Source organism: Mauremys reevesii, linkage group 1 (genome assembly GCF_016161935.1).
Source record: "Mauremys reevesii isolate NIE-2019 linkage group 1, ASM1616193v1, whole genome shotgun sequence".
Classification (NCBI taxonomy): domain Eukaryota; kingdom Metazoa; phylum Chordata; order Testudines; family Geoemydidae; genus Mauremys; species Mauremys reevesii.
The window spans coordinates 351630213-351649980 of NC_052623.1; the positions used below are offsets into that span (position 1 = coordinate 351630213).

Here is a 19768-nt window from a genome sequence, read left to right on the forward strand (position 1 = left end):
CCCCACCCCCTGCTCTGCCCCCACCCCACCTCTGCCCCCACTCCACCCCCTTCCCCTGAGGACTGCAGCAGGGCTTGGGCCTGCACTCACCAGGCAGCGGGAAGTGGAACAACCCAGCCCCAATCCGCTCTGCTCTGCCAGCTCGTGCCCCTGCCTCCCAAGCCTGCTTCCCTCCCTGCCCCCCCCGCCCCGGAGGCCTGGGAACACACACACACACCCTGTCTTAGGGCACCAAAATGGCTAGGGATGGCCCTGGCTGGAGGCGATTAATTAAAGAGAAGCTCGCCTGCGAGAGACAGGAAGGGCTTCTATAAACGACAGGAAAATGGAAGCAGCAAGGAGCAGTCTGCAGTCACTCCCTGGGAGGAGGGTTTGTGGGGCTGCAGAGACAAGTTACCTAAAGTTCCTTCCCGGGAGGGGGGAGTAAAGAGACAGGCAAACCCAGGAGAGTAGGGAAAACCAGGAGGGGAGGTATGGAAGCGGCTCAGGGAGCAGCAAGGTGCAGGGGACGGACCTTGGCTGCTGCATAGAGAGCCCCTGAGGTGGAACCTGGAGGAGAGGGTGGGCGCGGGTTCCCCTGCCAGCCACAGCAGAAGTGGCAGCATGGGGCTGTGAAGCAGAAGACTGCCTGAGACTGCTGGAGAGCAGGAATCTGAATATGCTCCACCCCACTCACCGGGGAACTATGATAGAGACCTAGCTGAAGAGCTGAGTCATGAAGAGGACAGCTGTGGCTCCTGAGAGCAACAGAGGGGCTGCAGAGGAGAAACTGCGGGGGTGTAACCACTGAAAGGGGCGTCAGTCTTGACCAAGATAATCCCCAGAACTGCCAGGAGGTGGCACCATCCAGTGGTGAGTAGAGCAACCCATCCCAGAAGGTCATTGCCCGTCTTCCACTTCCAGGATGGTATGTTCTTTAAAAATTAAACCATTAAAACCCACTTGGATGGGGAGGTAATGAAGATAAAACTGAGAATTATACACTGAGCTACAACTGTCTACATACGCATAGCTTAAAATTCAGATCAACTCACCAGCCAGTCAAGCAAAATGGGACTCTGACGCTGGCCATGTTCAAAAGTTTCATATATATGTACACTTAAACACACACACATTATGGCTAGATGGTTCTCTATAGCGTGTGCGTGGCTTAGAAAAATCTTTGGCCCAGAACAATCTCAAACCAAGATCTACTGACACAGTGCAGCCAAGAGGATATGAGCACCCTCATTGCCAGGAGGCGTTGGAGATGGATCGGCCATGTGCTTCGGATGGAAACTGGTTCCATCACCAGAGTAGCAATAAGATGGACACCTGAAGGCAAGTGAAAACGAGGCCGCCGGAAATGAACCTGGCGAAGAGCTGTGGAAGCTGAGCTGAAAAACCTGGGGCACAGCTGGGGAACCATTGAAAGACTTGCCAGAAACAGACAGGAGTGGAGGAGCTTCGTCGCTGCCCTAAACGCCAGAGGCGTAATGGGAACATGATGATGATGATGATATATACAATAAACAAAACTATCGCTAGACAACTATCTATAATTGTGTGATTACTCTGTGCGTGTGAATGTACATATACACACACACAGAGCAAACAGGAAAAGACGGTTACTCACCTGTAGTAACTGGTGTTCTTCGAGATGTGTTGCTCCTATCCATTCCATGTAGGTGTGCTCTTCGAACATTTTTAGCCTAGCAACTCCGGCTGGCGCCCCCGGGAGTGGCGCCGCCATGGCGGCGTATATATACCCCAGCCGGCCCGTCCGCTCCTCAGTTCCTTCTTGCCGGCTATTCCGACAGTGGGGAAGGAGGGCGGGATTGGAATGGATAGGAGCAACACATCTCGAAGAACACCAGTTACTACAGGTGAGTAACCGTCTTTTCTTCTTCGAGTGATTGCTCCTATCCATTCCATGTAGGTGATTCCCAAGCCTTACCTAGGCGGTGGGGTCGGAATGAGACGTGGCGGAGTGTAGTACCGCAGAGCCGAAGGCTGCGTCGTCTCTAGACTGCTGCACCAACGCGTAGTGGGAAGCGAAGGTATGGACTGAAGACCAGGTGGCCGCTCTGCAGATGTCCTGGATGGGGACATGGGCCAGGAAAGCGGCCGATGAGGCGTGTGCCCTTGTGGAGTGGGCGGTGAGTCGACACGGGGGAACGCGAGCAAGCTCGTAACACGTTCGGATGCAGGACGTCACCCAGGCAGAAATCTGCTGCGAGGAGACTGGCTCGCCTTTCATGCGGTCAGCTATTGCCACAAACAGCTGGGACGAACGCCGAAAGGGCTTCGTACGGTCGATGTAGAACGGCGGACGTCGGTATGCAGCTGCTGCTCCCGGCGGGCATGCGGCCGGGAAGAAGACCGGGAGGAAGATCTCCTGGTTGAGATGGAAGGGCGACACCACCTTGGGGAGGAAGGCCGGGTGAGGTCGAAGCTGCACCTTGTCCCCGTGAAAGACGGTATATGGGGGACCCGCCGTCAGGGCGCGGAGCTCTGAGACCCGTCTGGCAGATGTGATCGCCACGAGGAAGGCCGTCTTACAGGTAAGATGGAGGAGAGAGCAAGTAGCAAGGGGCTCGAAGGGTGGGCCCATGAGCTGGGCGAGGACCAGGTTAAGATCCCATGTCGGAGCAGGAGGCCGCACCTGCGGGTAGAGACGGTCTAACCCTTTAAGGAATCGTGACACCATCGGGTTGGAGAAGATCGAGCGACCTCCTATAGCTGGTCGAAATGCTGACAGCGCTGCCAGATGCACTCTGAGGGACGAGAGTGCAAGACCTTGACCCTTGAGGTACCAAAGGTAGTCGAGGACAGTCTGGATGGGGGCCGAGAAAGGGTTGATACCTCTCTGGTCGCACCAGAGGGCAAAGCGCTTCCACTTGGCGAGGTAAGTAGTTCGCGTTGAAGGTTTCCTGCTTTCGAGCAGCACTTGCTGCACCGCTGCGGAGCAATCCCTCTCTGCGTCGGTCAACCACTCAGGAACCAAGCTGTAAGATGCAACGATTGCAGGTTCGGGTGACGAAGCCTGCCGAGGTCCTGGGTTATGAGGTCCGGCCACAGCGGGAGGGGAATGGGTTCCCGAACCGACAGCTCGAGCAGCAGGGTATACCAGTGCTGTCTCGGCCAGGCCGGAGCGACGAGGATGATGCGGGCTCTGTCTCTGCGGATCTTTAGCAATACTCGGTGGACGAGCGGAAACGGAGGGAACGCATAGAGAAGAGGCTCTGTCCATGACAGGAGAAACGCATCTGAGAGGGAGCCTGGAGCTTGGCCTTGGAAGGAGCAGAACCTGTGGCATTTGCGGTTGGTCCGGGAAGCAAAGAGGTCTATCTGGGGAAAGCCCCACCTCCGGAAGATGGAATACGCCACATCTGGGCGAAGGGACCACTCGTGAGAGGCGAAGGACCTGCTGAGGCGGTCGGCCAACGTGTTCTGCGCTCCCGGCAGAAAAAACGCCGGCGGCCGACGTGGGCTGAAATCCCAGAGGAGCAATGCCTCGTTGCAAAGTGGGGAGGACCGCGCCGCCCTGCCTGTTGACATAAAACATGGCTGTGGTGTTGTCCGTGTAGACCGCTACACAGCGGTTCTGCAGGTGAGCCAGACAAGCTAAGCGGATCGCTCTCAGCTCTCGGACGTTGATATGGAGGGAGAGCTCCTGGGGCGACCAGAGACCCTGGGTGTGTTGGTCTCCTACGTGAGCCCCCCAGCCGAGGCGTCCGTCGTCAGGGTGATTGACGGGCGAGGCGGGCGGAACGGAACTCCCTCGCAGACCGTTTCTGGGTCCAGCCACCAGGTGAGCGTCTGGAGAGCGGGCTTTGCCACCGTCACCACCATGTCTAGGGGATCGCGATGAGGACGGTACACCGACGCCAGCCACATTTGGAATGGGCGAAGTCGTAGCCTGGCGTGCGCGGTCACAAACGTGGACGCTGCCATGTGACCGAGGAGGCGGAGGCAGGATCTCACCGTTGTCGTCGGAAAGGCCTGCAGTGCCCGAATGAGGGAGGCCAACGTGTCGTGCCGAGTGCGAGGTAGGCACGCTCTGGCCAGATTGGAGTCTAGGACCGCTCCTATGAACTCCACTCTTTGCGCTGGAACTAGGAGGGACTTCTCGGTGTTGACAAGGAGGCCGAGAGACCGGAACAGATGTAGAACCTCGGATACTTGATTCGCCACCAGCGCTTGGGAGCGGCCCCGAATAAGCCAGTCGTCGAGATATGGGTAGACGTGGATGCGACGACGGCGGAGGGCTGCGGCGACGACCGCCATGCACTTGGTGAATACCCTCGGCGCGTAGAGAGGCGAAGGAGCACAGCGAACTGGTAATGAGCTCCGTCGACCAGAAAGCGGAGGAAGCGTCTGTGGGGGGGGTAGATTGCCACATGAAAGTAGGCATCCCTCATGTCGAGGGCAGCAAACCAGTCTCCAGGATCCAAGGAAGGGATAATGGACCCCAAGGTCACCATCCGAAACTTGAGCTTGCACAGGTATCTGTTGAGCTCTCGGAGGTCTAAGATGGGACGAAGGCCGCCTTTCGCCTTGGGGATGAGGAAGTATCTGGAATAGAATCCCCTGCCTCGCCTGCTGGGAGGCACCTCCTCGATGGCACCCACGCTCAACAGAGACTGGACCTCCTGTAAGAGGACTTGCTCGTGAGAGGGGTCCCTGAAGAGGGACAGGGAGGGGGCGAAATGAACTGTAGGCGGTAGCCGTACTGGACCGTGCTGAGGACCCAGCTGTCTGAAGTTACAGATGACCACGCCTGGAGGAAGCGGGAAAGGCGATCGGAAAACAGAAGGGGTGGATCCTGATTGGAGAGAGGTGAGCGGCCCTCGGGCGTCCCGTCAAAAGGCCGACTTTGGGCCCTGAGGGGCCTTGGTCGATCCCTGGGTTTGGTTCCGCCGCCCGCCCGATGGTCTGCGGCGGAAGGGGGCCGAGCGCCGATTGTTAGGCGGGCGAGGTCTGTTGTATTGGAAAGGGCGATAAGGTTGCTGCCGGAAGGGACGCCTTTGGGTGGCCGGCGTGTGCATCCCTAATGTGCGGATCGCCACTCTGCCGTCCTTCAGGGTTTGAATATTTTCAGAAAATAGACCCTGCGTCTCGAAAGGAAGGTCCTGGAGCGTGTACTGGACCTCCGGCGGCAGAGTAGAGGACTGAAGCCATGCAATGCGTCGCATGGTTACCCCTGACGCTATGGTCCTGGCCCCCGAGTCCGCTGCGTCTACCGCTGCCTTAATTAAGGTGAAGCTAGCTTTCCTTCCTCCAGCAGTGCCGAGAACTCCCTGCGGAATCCTGCGGGTGAGCTCTGCAAATTTGGCTAGGCAGCCCAAGATGTTGAATGTATATCTTGAGAGCAAGGCCATTTGGTTGGCGACGGAGTTGGAGGCCGCCACGAGTAAATTTTCCGCCTAACAGGTCCATGCGCTTGGACTCCTTCGCCTTTGGGGCCGCGCGGCTGGCCGTGTCGCTCCCGGTCATTGACAGATTGGACAACTAGAGAGTCCGGCGGGTGAACATACAGGTATTGACCGAGTACTTCCTCTCAACTCCGCTGTAGGCGGACGGAGGAGGCGACTGCCAGATAGCGGCATTGTTTTTTTGTATTGTTCGAATGAAGGGGAGCGCTACCCTCACGGGGGCGTCCTCCCCCACCACGTCCGTGATGGGGTCCTCGACCTCCTGGACTTCTTCCACGGGTAGGTTGATGGCCTTAGCTACCCTTCTGAGAAGGTCCTGGTGAGTCTTGAGGTCGATCGGCGGGGGCTCCGACGGTGCCGCCCCTGCCACCGCCTCATCGGGGGAGGAGGATGAGGAAGGACCCGGTAGCACTTCCTCCGGTGCCTGCTCCGTGTGTGCGGGAACCGCTTCATGCCCCAAGAGCGTGCCGTGGTCGGCGGCCTGTGGAGTGGGGGACGGAGGTGGCCTGCTGACAGTGGCTACCGGTACCGACCGCACCGAGCCTGGCTGTCGCGGCGGGAGGGGGGGCCCCTGTTCATGTTCGGCCCAAGGGACCCAAAATCCCCATTGCTGCGGCCCATGTTCTGGTGGGAGGGACCCCGCCCGGAAGTCAACTGCGCTGCCCCCAGGGGAGGCGACGGAGGGCTCTCTTGATGGCCAGGGAGGCGCCGAAGCGGTGGCCGGGCGGACGTCCGGTGCCGGAGTAAAGGGCCCCCGCGGTGCCGCCTGACGGTGCCGGTCGTCCCGTTCTCTGGCCGGCGAACGGGACCTGCGGGTGTCGCGGTGCCGGGAGCTCGACCGTCGGTGCCGGGAGCTCGACCGGCGGTGCCGGGAGCTCGACCTTCGGCCCCGGGAGCTCGACCGGCGGCCCCGGGAGCTCGACCGGCGGCGTCGGGAGCGCGACCGACGGTGCCGGGATGCGGATCTGGACCGCGTGCGGCGGCGCCTGGAGCGACTACGCGACTCTCGCCGCCTCTCGTGGTGCCTGGAGCCGGACCTGTTACGGTACCGGCGACTCTGCGACTGGGAGCGGTAGCGAGCAGGCGGGAGCGTCGTCGTGGCGTGGATCGTCGTGCCCGGTGCTGCGGAGAGCGGTGCCGTGGCGAACGGGATCGCGACCTGGCGGCGGTGCTGCGATCGGCTCGGTGCCCGGGACGGGGTCGAAGTGGCTTCCCAATAGACTTGAGAGGCCGCACCGGTGGCACCGGCCGCTGAGCGCTTGCATCAGCGGTAAGTTCGATTAAATGTCTTGCCGTCGCGAACGCCTCGGGCGTGGACGGCAGCCTCAGCCTCGTCAGTGGGCACCGGGAGCTGGGCGGTGCCGGACTCGGCGCCCGGTCGACGGCACGGTGCACGTTTTGTGCACAGCCTCAGCCTGCACCGTTATAGTCGGAGGCGGCTGGGCTAACGGTCTCTTCTGCTTATCCGAGACCGTCTTCGGCACTTTGCGCTTCTTTCCCGGGGAGGCGGAGCGGTGCCGGGTGCCGCGCTGCATCCTCGGCACCGGGGCGGCTGGGTGCGGTCGGCGCGCTGCTAGACGAGGCAGTCTTTGGCGCCGCCGGTGCTGGTGCCGGAGGTTGGAGGGCCGACTCCATGAGTAGTTGCTTCAAGCGCGAGTCCCGCTCCTTCCTCGTGCGAGGCTTGAAAGCGACGCAGATGGGGCACTTGTCCGACCGGTGAGCTTCTCCAAGACAGCGGAGGCAGGCGTCGTGCGGGTCACTCACCGGCATAGACCGCTGGCAAGGGCTTGAAACCCGGGCATAAGCGGAAGAAGAGGGCTAATCCCTCTAACTCCCTAATGAGTAATATAACCTTAACTATAGAACTAGTAACAAAATTTAACAACTGTGATAACTATATACACTAACTAACGGAGAACGCTAAGCTGTGGAGGACAGGAGAGCACTCCACTGTTCCTACTGGCCGTCACGGGCGGAAAGAAGGAACTGAGGAGCGGACGGGCCGGCTGGGGTATATATACGCCGCCATGGCGGCGCCACTCCAGGGGGCGCCAGCCGGCCCGCCGGAGTTGCTAGGCTAAAAATGTTCCGAAGAGCCGTGCACGCGCGGCGCGCACACACCTACATGGAATGGATAGGAGCAATCACTCGAAGAAGAACCACACATGCACTGAAACCTAGGAATTTACTACTAATCTCCAGAGTGAACCCATTCACGCCCCTGGCCCCCTGGGTACGTACCCAGGTGGCTAGCCCAAGTTGCCACAGCCACACTGTTATTTTCAGTAAACTGGCTCGAGCAGAGCTAGTGCATGTCTGTCTACCAGTGCTGGGAAGCACCCTCCGAGCTGTTGTGTAGACATAGCCCTGGGAGCACAAGTAAGGACAAGGCGCTGTCCAGGACCCAGTGCTGAAGGTGACTACCGGTACAATCTCACCCTGTGCTGTGCTGCTGGTACAATAAGTAATAACATGATCACGATCAAATATTTATGAGGGAATGTTTTCCCCCTGCAGCACAAAAAACAAAAACTCCGAACTAATGACCAGTTCAGTGCACGTACAATGAGAGAGGGGGGAGATATATATATATAGATAGATAGATATAGATATAGATATAGATATAGATATAGATAGATAGATAGATATATGTAAGAGGCAAAGTGGAGGTTTTATTTTTACAGAGCAGGCTCAAAGTCTATTTGCACCACTGAAATGTGCTAAGTGCTGTAAATATCAAAGCAGCATTAAAGAAATCTGGCGTTTTCACACTGACGCTAAAAGGACAGATTTCAGTTTTCAAGCTGTAGGTGGATGAGCACTGGGTTACAGCCATGTGCGGCATGAAAGATGCTGCTCATATTTCTGATGAAGAGCTCTGCTAATGGACCTCCCCCAGAGCTGGGGCACTATTCCTCCTAGGCCAGGGGTGGGCAGACTTTTTGGCCTGAGGGCCACATCTGGATTGTAAATTGTATGGCGGGCCATGAATGCTCACGGAATTGGGGGTTGGGGTGCGAGCTTCGGCTGGGGGCTCTGGAGTGGGGCTGGGGCTGAGGGGTTAGGGGTGCAGGAGGATGCTCCAGGCTGGGACCGAGGGGTTCAGAGGACGGGAGGGGAATCAGGGCTGGGGCAGGGGGTTGGGGCATGGGAGGGAGTCAGGGGTGCAGGCTCTGGGCAGCGCTTACTTCAGGCTCTGGTTCCTGGCCAATGGGAGCTGCGGGGGCAGTGCTTGGGGTGGGGCAGTGCATGGAGCCCCCTGGCTGCCCCTACATGTAGGAGCTGGAAAGGGGACATGCCGCTGCTTCCAGGAGCCGCGTGGAGCGTGGCAAGCCCCGGACCCCGTTCCCCGGCAGGAGCTTGAGGGCCAGATTAAAATGTTTGGAGGGCTGGATGCGGCCCCCCCCAGGCTGTAGTTTGCCCATCCCTGTCCTAGTCTCATCTTGGGTTTCTGGCCTGGCCTGCTATGGGAGACGTGGTGCTCCTGGATAGTTGTGCAGGATGTGTGGCTACATCTACACGTGGAGCCGGGATGCAAATCCCAACACAAGCAAACTTACTCGCACTAGCTCTCATCTAGGTAGCACACTAAAAATAATTGTGTAGCCACACTTGCAACCCCTAGGGCCTAGTCGTGGCATTCGAGTGGGTTTGTACTCAGGATGAGTAGCCTGTGCTGCTACTCACCGCTGCCTGCGCTACTGTGGTGACACTAGTAGTTTTACTGAGCTCGCTGAATGACAGCCAGCGTGAGCATGTCCCCTCGAGCTGGGAATCACACCCCAGTGCAAAGCGGAGATGTTGTCTTAGATCCACTTAATTTCTTTTGGGAGCAGCTGCATCCTTTGTTATTCCAGTTCTAGACCATACACAGAACTCCGCCAATGGGCCTCAAGCCTGACTCTGCTCCCCTGAGCTATATCAGTGTTAGGCTGCTCACAGCTCTGCCAATACTGATCTGCTGCAGCTCTTTGCTATTCCGCTTTTAGGCCACACCTAACTTTGCCATTGCGCTGTTAGCTTGACCCGCTGCACCCTCTGATGTTCCAGTCCTGGCCATTACTACTGATGGGGCATGAGGCAGGACAGACTGCCGCTTGGTCTTCTGTAACCACTAGTTACTGTGAGTCATGAAGGTTGGGTCCAGAATCTCATGTTCTCAAAGTGTTTAGCTCTGGGGTTTTGGTTCAAGCCTGACATTAAATTATATAGCACCTGCCACCTGAAGAATTCCAAAGCACTTTAAGACTATCTTGCCGTTTAGTTCATGTGCCTCACTGCCCTTTAATGGATGGAAGAAGAATGGCTTAACTGTGTGTCATAGGCTCCATACTGCTAACTGCAAATGGAGATTCTCCTTTACCTCAAATAGCAAAGACTTGTGCTTTTGCAATCCTATCCCTGTTATCATGGCAATGTTCTCAGCAGCCATGGTGTGCAGCACTGTGAAAACCAGGAAGTCTTTGGATAGGTTACAATATTACACCAGGAGCACTCTACTATAACTGCAATGCAGACATGTCTGGGGCGGAACCCTGCAATTGCCCCTACACTGTTGTCCAGCAGTTTACAGGAGGAAGTGAAGAATCCTGAACATAATGGAAACTTCAGGAGGAATGTCATGATCTGAACTGGAATCTGGCCATTCTGCCGGGTCACAAATATAAAAACGATGGGGTTTAGCTTAGCAAGCTCCGCCTGTCTAGCTAGGCATTTCCCATGTGCCATCGCAGCAAACCCATTCTCAAGAACGGCTTATCAGTTCTCCAGGAAGGACCCTATTGTGCTTTTGCAGAGAGCTGGGCCGTACCGTGCTCTCTGCACCCCAGCAGCACGGCTCTCTATCTCATTTCTTCAGCTCTGGAGTTTTCTTGGCCAACAGCCCTCTCCCTGCCCTTTGCTCCGACCAGTTCTCCCTTGGGCTCCATCACAGCAGTGATCCTGCTGAGTCATGCATGGTCTGGGCCCTGCCACGCTGTCCAGTTTGCACCCTTCAGCCTATGACTACACCTTCACAAAGAGAGCCACTTAATCTTTCAGTTACTCCAGAGTGCTTCCTCGCCTCTTGCTCCAGCAGAGCCACTGGCCATTCACCTGCCAGGAATTAATGTGCCTCATTTGGAGACACCGAGCTAAAGGCTGAGATACTGAGGACTAATCTCTCTGCTGTTAATGCACTTGGCCAGGTTTCAGCAGCTCAGTATCCCATGGATTAGCAATAGCCACCCTGCCAATGCTCTGAATCTCAGCCCTGGCAACCGCTGTTTGAAAGCCGGCACAGCCCGACTCACAAAAAAATATAAATCCCAGCCTGTGATGCTCCCGCACTCCCGACGCAAGGAGCAGACGGGAACTTTTCTGGGCTGCCTGCAGTGGGATCGGCTCATTGAAGATGTGGTGCACTCAAACCCCGGCCAGCCAATCAGCAGCATGAGTGAGCTCCGAAGGGAGCTGAGGCCACCCCCTTCAACCAGAGGGGTGGGCTGCCCATGTGCGGGATCTTTGGGACTGCAGGGGGAAAAGGAAGAGGGCCCCGGAGGAGGTGCCACCTAAAGCCTTGTCTGTGTCCTTTGTTAACCACAAGATCTTTAACAAAACCCAGTGTTAGCTAATCAGACTTCAGTTATGACCCCCCCAGGCTTGAACTTTCAACCCTTCCAGGAGGAGGAGGACCCTCTACAGAGCTTCAAACCCAGAGCCTGGCACAGCCTTGCCATCCACGCCAGCCAGCCTGGGGGATCAAGGGATCTTCAATTCTGCTTCTGGCCTAGAGGCCCAGGCTGGGCTGAAGCCACTGATTTATGGAACCACACTTAACCCGTCATCCCCCGGCACCATCACAGCCTGGTATTTCCCCTTCTAAGGTTTGGGCCCATCCCCTTGTCTTTGGAAACCAGACTTGGACCTCACTCAGAGACCCAGTTCCTCCCCATAATAGCAAGAGAGTCTTCCTTTTGGAAAGTGAATTATGCACCCATCCACCAGGTAAGCAAACGAGAAAACGCGGCAACACAGGCCTGGCCTAGCGCTCCAGCAACTGCATAACACAAAGCAGCGAGAAGACTCCAGTATGAGGATCACACGTGGTCTTTCCCTCCCAAGCCAATAAAGATGCAGAGGGCTGAGGAAGCACATTCGTGTCATTCACTGGTGACCTCCGACTGGCCCTTTTGGGAACAGCCCCAGGGGAGGAATCTGGATCCAGGCCACCTCAGCTTTAGGGACAAGTTATCTGACCCAGGAGCCCTGTGCATGGTAAAAATGATTGGGTGGGGAGGCTGTTGGGACTTCACAAAGGGATAAGAAGAGCTTTCCCGTCTGGAAGAAAATCTCAAGTCGCAGCTCAGGCGGGAGCCCTGGATAAGCAGCCTGAGATATAACTCAGTGCCCTCGCACAATGAAAAGGTGCCCATAGCTTAGTTCAGCTTCCCTGTAAAGATCACTGATGCAACAATAGCAAACAAGAGCGGGGAGGTGGGATTCAGCCCTGAGATCCCTGACTTTCGGTGCACAGCACTTCCACTTCCTGAAGAGCTGAAGGAGCCTGATGGGTGCTCTCAACCAGCAGAGGGGCTTAGAACATGTCCCATCACATTTCTGAAGCGAGAACTCAAGCGTGCGCGCACACACCGTTGAGCAGATGTAGAGCTTGGCCGGCTGGCGTGTCCCTGCAGGATGCATCCCAGCACTGATGGCTGCATTGCTTCAGGCCCAGGCCCAGCAGGTGATAAGCAAGCCAAGCGAAGGGAATTAAATGTGCCTCTGAAGCACTAGTCAAACCTTGACATCTGCCTATGAAATAAGAGACGGTACATTCTAGGGCCTGATTGAAAGCATCCCACTGACAATGGGCTTTGGATCAGACTCTTAGACAGCACCGTCTATCTGAGGGGCTCGAGCACTTTACGTACATGAAAGTTGGCTAAATCTCAAGTTCAAAACACCTACATGCCTTGGAAAAACAGGTCCAGTCACAGCGACATGGACTCAGCGCTTCATTTCCCCCAAGTAAATCAGCAGAGAAGCAGGAATTTAGTGTGCGGGGAACTGTCGGGTGAGACCTCCTAACCCTAGGTGCCGCGTGAATGTGCCATGGTGAAGGGAGCTGTACAAATATGTACAGAGACGGACGCTGGGGCCATGATTCAGGCAATGCATTTAAACCACACACTTAACTGCTTTGCTGAATTGGGGCCTAAATCTCCATGGCATTGTTTGTTTGTAAAAGATCTTTGTCCCAGTGCACTTGGTCAAAATTGGTCCTCCTTCCACTAGTGGGCAATGTCCTGCCCACTTTCTATGACCCTCCACCCCAGAAGTGGCTGCATTCCAGTGTTATAGATCCCAGTGTAAACGCCCATTAATACTGGCAAGAACGGTGTTATATACACACAATAAATAGTATTTTAAGCCCCACAACACCCCTGTGAGATACGCTGATATTATGCTGATTTTACAAATGAGGGAAACTGAGATAGACAAAGGCCTTGGCATCTTATCTCAGAAAAGGAGTGGCTCATCTGGGACTAGAACCGCAGAGTCCTAACTCCCAGGACTGTTCCCCCTATAGCAGTGGAGATTGTGACAGGAAATTTCAGTCTGACGTCCACATAGGCTCCCTCATGCTGATGACAGCTTTACAGCTGCCGGTACTGTTGTGCTCTCATCTCCTTGATAAAAAGCCTCCTTTCCCAGCGCTAAGTGCTTGAGGGATGCCCCTCATGTGTTTGCAGCTCTGCCCCAGTGATTTTATGGTTATTGGCTATTGTTCCAGCTTTCTCAAAGGAATCCAACATTAAAATAGCTTTCCATATTCCTTGGGTAAGTTCCATCATCTCCGGGCAGCAGCCGTTCGTTCATGTCATCTGAGCGATGCTGCCGCCGCCGCTGAGCACCTCAATCCCGTCTTCCTGACGCGGTTAATTAAAGCAGAATTGCTCAATAATTCCACTGTGCATTCTCGGGCACCTGGTCGCTCACCTCTCGTGCGCACAGACAACTAATTTTTAGGCTGTTAGTACTGGGGGGACTGGAACGAGAATATTAATTCCAGCTACCGGGGAGAAAGCTTTGCTGGTTCACAAGTCTGTAGGCAAGGCCAAGTCATAAGAGGTGCTGAACCCCCACAATTCTTATGAAAATCACTGGGTGCTGAAGGTGTTCAAGGACTTGCAGGGTAGGACCCAGTTTTGGGGGTAGGGATCTAGAGTTAAAGTGACTTCTCTCCGCTTCATATTCAGTGCTTGTGTCGTTATTATTATGTATCTATTGTGGTAGGACCTGGAAACCTCAACTAAGCTCAGAGCTCCATTGTGCTAGGCACTGTATACACACACACAAACACACACACACAGACGGTAAGAGAGAGCCCCTACTCAGACCAGCTGACAGTAACAATACAAGGCAGACAAAGGGGGAGTACACAAATATTATCCTCGTATTTCAAAGGGGAAATTGAGGCACAGACTAAGTGATTTGCCAAGGTCACATGGGGAGCCTGTGGCAAACAGGGAGTTGCACCCAGATCTCCTTGACTCCTAAAGCAGTGACTTAACCACAAGACCATCCCCTTCCTCTTAGCCTGTCTAGAAAAGGACAGGACCAAATTATGATTTTCCCCTGGCATTGACTGAAATGTCAATTGAATGAGACCAAACAGCGTTTTATACTCTTTGGGACTACTGATATGGACAAGAGTCCATAAGGACACACGGATCACAGCTCTGATCTAGTTAATGGATATTAGAGACACAAAGTGCTTCTGAATGTGCACAATTAGTTTCATCTGATAATTAGGTAAAGGGGTGAAAGCGCCTTTCTAGGAAATATGGTAATAGGTATTGATTGGGAAATGGTACGGCTTTACCAGAGCCGGGATGCAATATAAGGTTAAAGGATTTTAATTAATGAAAAAGCTTTTTTATGAAATGACGATGTCATTCATGGAGAGAGCAGTCCATGACCTCCAGTTAAGTGGAGACACTTTTTAATAGGGCACTGCATGTAAGATCATTACTCGCTCTTCTACTCTGCTGAATAAATAATTAGCACTTATGGAAGAGCACAGGCCTGAGTCTATAGTTAACGCTCGGCCAGGGTTTTCCTATTCCATTTTCCTGGGGCGATAGACTTTCTCATGTAAAATCGGTGCTACTGAAACTGGACAGGGCAGGAGACTGAGGTCCTCTGGATATCCATGGAACAGGTACAGGACTCTCCACCACTGTAAGCTTCTCCACTAACATGACTCAGCCCTGCCCTGGTGGGACCATATCAACATATGTGAGCGAAGATCCATGAGGGAGCCAGCTGGTGCTGGTGGAGAAGGGGATTTTTGTAAGACAACCTGCATGTCCATTGTCCACTAGGAGATGGATTATAGGCCTGATCCTACGCCCACTGAAATCAATGCCACACCTCCCATTGACTTCAATGGCACAGGATTGGGTTTTAAGGCTTCTAGATTGTTTCACAAAGGCCATCAAACTGGCATCAGATAGGATGAACTGCAAACCGGGACAGCATCTGAACTGGTGGTCTAGAAGTGAAAGGCCCTGTGCCTATCTCCTGAGTCATCTGTTTCCGCAAGGAAATGACTTTCTGTTGGTATATAAAGGTTAATCTGTTTTTAACTCATACAAGTGTAAGCAGAAATAAACATTAGCTCCATTATGACTCTTTCTGGCATTTGCACTGCTTCCATTTGAAAACCGAAATGTAATGAATTCTAAATGCAGTCCAGAGCAGGAACTGTCAATCCTTTAATTGGTCAGTATGCATTACTGCTGACATGCTCGATGGAGTTATTTCTTTTTAAGGAGACTCTATCAACTTAAGGTGGGCCCCAAATGGATGGTGAGTTTACAACACTTGGTAATGGTTCTGCTACCAAGGAAGCTGTGCACTCCAAAAATTATTAAATCAGAGTGAACTAAATTTACCTTCATACCAGGCCGATGCTCCTTTCGCTGTTAATGATTTAGCAGAATAGCTCTTCTAAACCATAGACCACAGCACATCCCTCAGCCCATGCCGCTTTCCGCAGCGCCCATTGGCCTGGAGCAGTGAACCGTGGCCAGTGGGAGCTGCGGTCGGCTGAACCTGCGGACGCTGCAGGTAAACAAACCGGCCCTCTTGGGCTTCGTGCCAAAGGTTGCCGATCCCTGCCGTAGGCCATCTAGGGCAGATGATTCAGTGCCCCACATGGCATTCCACTCACGGGCTCCAAAGCAGCAGGTCTTGATTAGCCTGACAGCCACAGCAGAGCACAGACAGGACCTTGCAAATGTGCCTTTTATTAAGGAGCAAATATGTAGCTCTGGCCCCACCTAAAATGTGCTACAGAGAATTCATTGTTAATGGGACAGATCCTGAGCCACAGAGTGTTCTGATACCCACTTCAGGGGGAACAGGAGCAGGGCTTTTCAACTAAGGCAAGTTTTATTTTCTGTTTTGTTCCTCACCATGGCATCTTTCTGCATGCCTAAATTCCAGCTGTAAACTTTCTCCCGCCGAGCTGGGAACCCCAACAGAGCAGCACTGTGCAATACTCAGAAAAAGTGAAACTGACCAGACTGGCTAACCAGGCCAGGCCAGCCTTGCTGCCGGAGCTGAATGAAGTGCACAAAGCATACAAACCTCATCTAGGAGGGCACAGTGGATAAAATTCCTTCAGTTTACGGTGGTGTTAGCAACACACCAAAGGGCATTTCTTCTTTTAACTCTGTGATTAAAGATCCATTCACACCCCTTTTAGTGAATTTGGTAAAAGCTAGCCGAATCCAATGAAAAAAATCAGAGAAAAGCAACATTATCCACTGAAACGTCAGACAAATATCGATTTCCTCATGAAGAGCTTACTCGGATGCCCTCAGAGTGTCAATACGCAACATTAAAATTTCACAGGTTCTTGACCAAGGTGACTTTCCCTAAGTAAGAATGATCTACACATCAAGCCAGCCCACTGATCCTGCCACATGTGGCAGATGTGTGGGCTTTCAGGAACCCATCCCTCTGCTGGATCAACAGAAAAGCACCCTTCATCCATATTATACTCTGTTACACATGAACGGAAACTGAGGTGCATAGAGCTTAAGTGACTAGCCCAAGGTCCCAGTAAATCAGCAGCAGAAACAGGGAAAGTACCCAGGAGCCTAGATACCATGGTGATGGGCACTTTGCAAATACGATAGGCAGATCCCTGACACTTGTGCACTGCGTTAACCTACAGCCACATTCTCTCTTAGGGCCCAATCTAACAACGACTGAAGCCAATGGTATTTTTTTCTATTGACTTCAATGGGAGTTGGATCAGGCCCTTAATCCCTCATGGCTTTGTGACTGCAGAGAATTTCCTCTGCATCACATCTCAGCACACAGATGGGTTAAAGTGAACGTCAATCACATCAAGCCTGATTGTGAAGAGCCCTTGGCTGTAGAAAAGCACTGAGCGTCCATTGGCTGCACATCTCTGTCTCCTTTCCCCCACTCTTTGCATTTTGCGTCAGCTCATCCATATGCACCAACGTCCTGAACTCTCGGAACCAAGCCCAGCGGCACTCCTGGGTTAAATTAAACCAGGGGTAGTCTCTGCCGGGGTCCCAAGTGCTAGTCATGCTCCAGATTCTGTCTTTTTCAGTGTGGTTTAGTGGTTAGAGCACAGGACAGGGTCAGGACCCCTGGGTTCCCTGTTCCCAGATTAACCTCTTAATGCCTCAGTTTCCATATCTGTTAGACAATATAATAGCAATAAAGGTGCTGTGGTATCTAAGTGCAGAGTGTCATCGTTATTCCCTTTCCTCTCCAATCCTCCTCCTTTTCTCTCAGGAATGTCACGGGGGAATAAAAAATCAGGAGATGCTCTGAAAAACGGAAAGGGACCTCTCCCCTCCACCCGACTGAGGCTAGGAATACAATTCTAATTTTATTGTCTCAGCCACTCCATTATCCAAATAGCCCCCTCACTCTCCTGGTGCATTTGCAGACACATTAGTATAATGGTGCTGTTAAACAGCTGCTGCCTTCCACCCCAGATGCACGTCAGTGGTGGAAAAAGCCGTGATGATCCCTGTCTATCTCATAGGGCTCTCACTAATTTTAGGGGAGCTTGAGCACACCAGGGTTGCAGAATCAAGTCTACATGGTGTAAAACCCTTTGAGATCCTATGTAAGTGTGCATAGATATATGTTACAGGCATGTATTTTGGCACACGTTTGTCCACCACATTATAAACAAAGACACGTTATACTGTCTAGTTTATCATTTATAAACCATAAGGTTTCTGCTTGAAATACCGGGACCAATTTTCTATCATAGCCTCCTTTCACTCAATTTCTGGCATACATCTGGCAGACTCAGAGAAGCTGGGAATTTCCTTAGAGTAGGGAAACACCAAGGATCGTATAGCCTGCAGATTTGCTCCGTGTTTCCCTCCACCATTCATTCAGCCCCCCACATATGGGATCTGGCTGAAACATCGCTACACCTCAGCTATTTCCAGGAGCTAGAAGGAGCCCTCGGAGTCATAGATTCCAAGGCCAGAAAGAATCATTGTGATCACGTCTGACCTCCTGCATAGCACAGGCCAGAGAACGTCCCTGAAAAAATTCCTTTTGAACCACATACATCTTTCTTTAAAAATTGCCAATGGTGGAGAATGCACCACAACCCTTGGAAAATTGTTCCAACGGTTAATGACCCTCATTGTTAAACATTTATGCAATACTGCCAGTCTGAATTTGTCTAGCTTCAACTTCCAGGCACTGGATCTCGTTATACTTTTGTCTGCTAGTCTGAAGAGCCCAAGATTAAATATTTATTCCCCACGTAGGTATTTATAGATCATGATCAAGTCACTTCTTAACCTTCTCTTTGTTAAGCTAAATAGATTGACCTCCTGGTGTTTATCACCACATGGCAGGTTTTCTAATAATTCATTCTCATGGCTCTTCTCTAAACTCTCTCCAATTTACCAACAGCTTTCTTCAGACAGCTGGGTAAAAGTTAGAGCAGCCCTAAGGGAGCTCTGATTTACACCAGGTAGAAGAAGCAGAGAAGTGCAAAGGTTCCATAAAGCTTTTGCTCCCTGTACCAAGCAGACCTCAGCCAGAGCTGTGGATTGAGCAGATGATAATTCCCCATGTTTAATATTAAGCCTGGGGTAAATTTGCACCAGAGAAGACAGATTGCTCTTTTCTGGGGTAGAATGGTGGCTAGATATAAATGGCAAACAAAAAAAATCATCTCACTGAGATACATGACATGTTTCCAGGCATCTGATCCAGGCCCAAAACAAATACCAATTGTTCAAGAGAATCTCAGCTGCCCAATAAAAAATTGGCCATTGCTTCTGTAGGACTCAGCGGGGGAATTAGGGATGAGCCACCTGCCCACCAAATAATCTCCCCCCATTTTTGCTTTTGAGAAAAACAGACCAAAACCTGCAATTTTTCACCTTGTGTGCAATTCCCCTCCCCCGCTCTCGATACCTGCATCTATGAACTTTCATTGTTGGGGGCGGGAGGAGTCAGAATTAAAAGCCTCAAACATCTTGCTGCATCTACCTTTTGGTAGAAAGAATAAGCCCCCTAAATCCTTCAGAACAGGTTCCCGTGGTGGCAGGTGGAAGAATCGGTGAATACAGATGGTTATCTGCTCATGTGATTTTTATGCCACAATTCGTAGTAAATGGATTGATTGTCTGTTTAAAAAAGAAATACAGTCTGATGGAGAAAAGGGAAGGTCGTCTGGCCTGCGTGGGAGTGGGGAGAACCTGTAATAACCTGTCCGTGCAAAAACCTGTCCATGCAACTGGGCTTCTCCTGTGCTACTTGCTCCTACTGCCTGACTCTGGTCTCCTGGTAACCTGACCCTGCCTGCCGCCTGACACCTCTCAGTCTGCCCCCTGGCATATCTCAGATTCTAACCTCCTGGCATCTGACCCGGCCTGGATTCCAACTCCTGCTCTGATCACTATGTCAAACTGCCCACGTCCTGGCCGGGACAGCCTCCTGAGTCCCTCCCAAGCTAGATCCCTAACCCCATCGGAATGCCCACACGGGCAGTGTTCATGTGGCCATCTTAAAGTTGCAGGAACAACATCATGTGACTTAGGTGACCAATCACATTCCCATCGGGGGTCAAACAACTATGAATAACCACAGAGGCTTGTGCAAATCAAAGCCTGAGGATAAGATGTTAACAGAAAACAAAAGCTAAGTCAATTAGCTAGATGGGAAATAAATCCTTAGCTGGGAATAAGGAGTAGGAGTGAAATGCACCTCTGTGCAAAGCGCCATTTAACTATTCAAAATAGGGGTGATGTGTCTTAGGCTGTCCCTGTGCGCTACAG

General features: G+C 52.8%; 1 protein-coding gene across 6 annotated transcripts in view; it reads right to left on the bottom strand.

Annotated features, from left to right (window-relative positions):
* Positions 1-19768, bottom strand: part of PLXNA4 (plexin A4) — a 625415-nt gene that overhangs the window by 282552 nt on the left and 323095 nt on the right. The window lies entirely within an intron of this gene.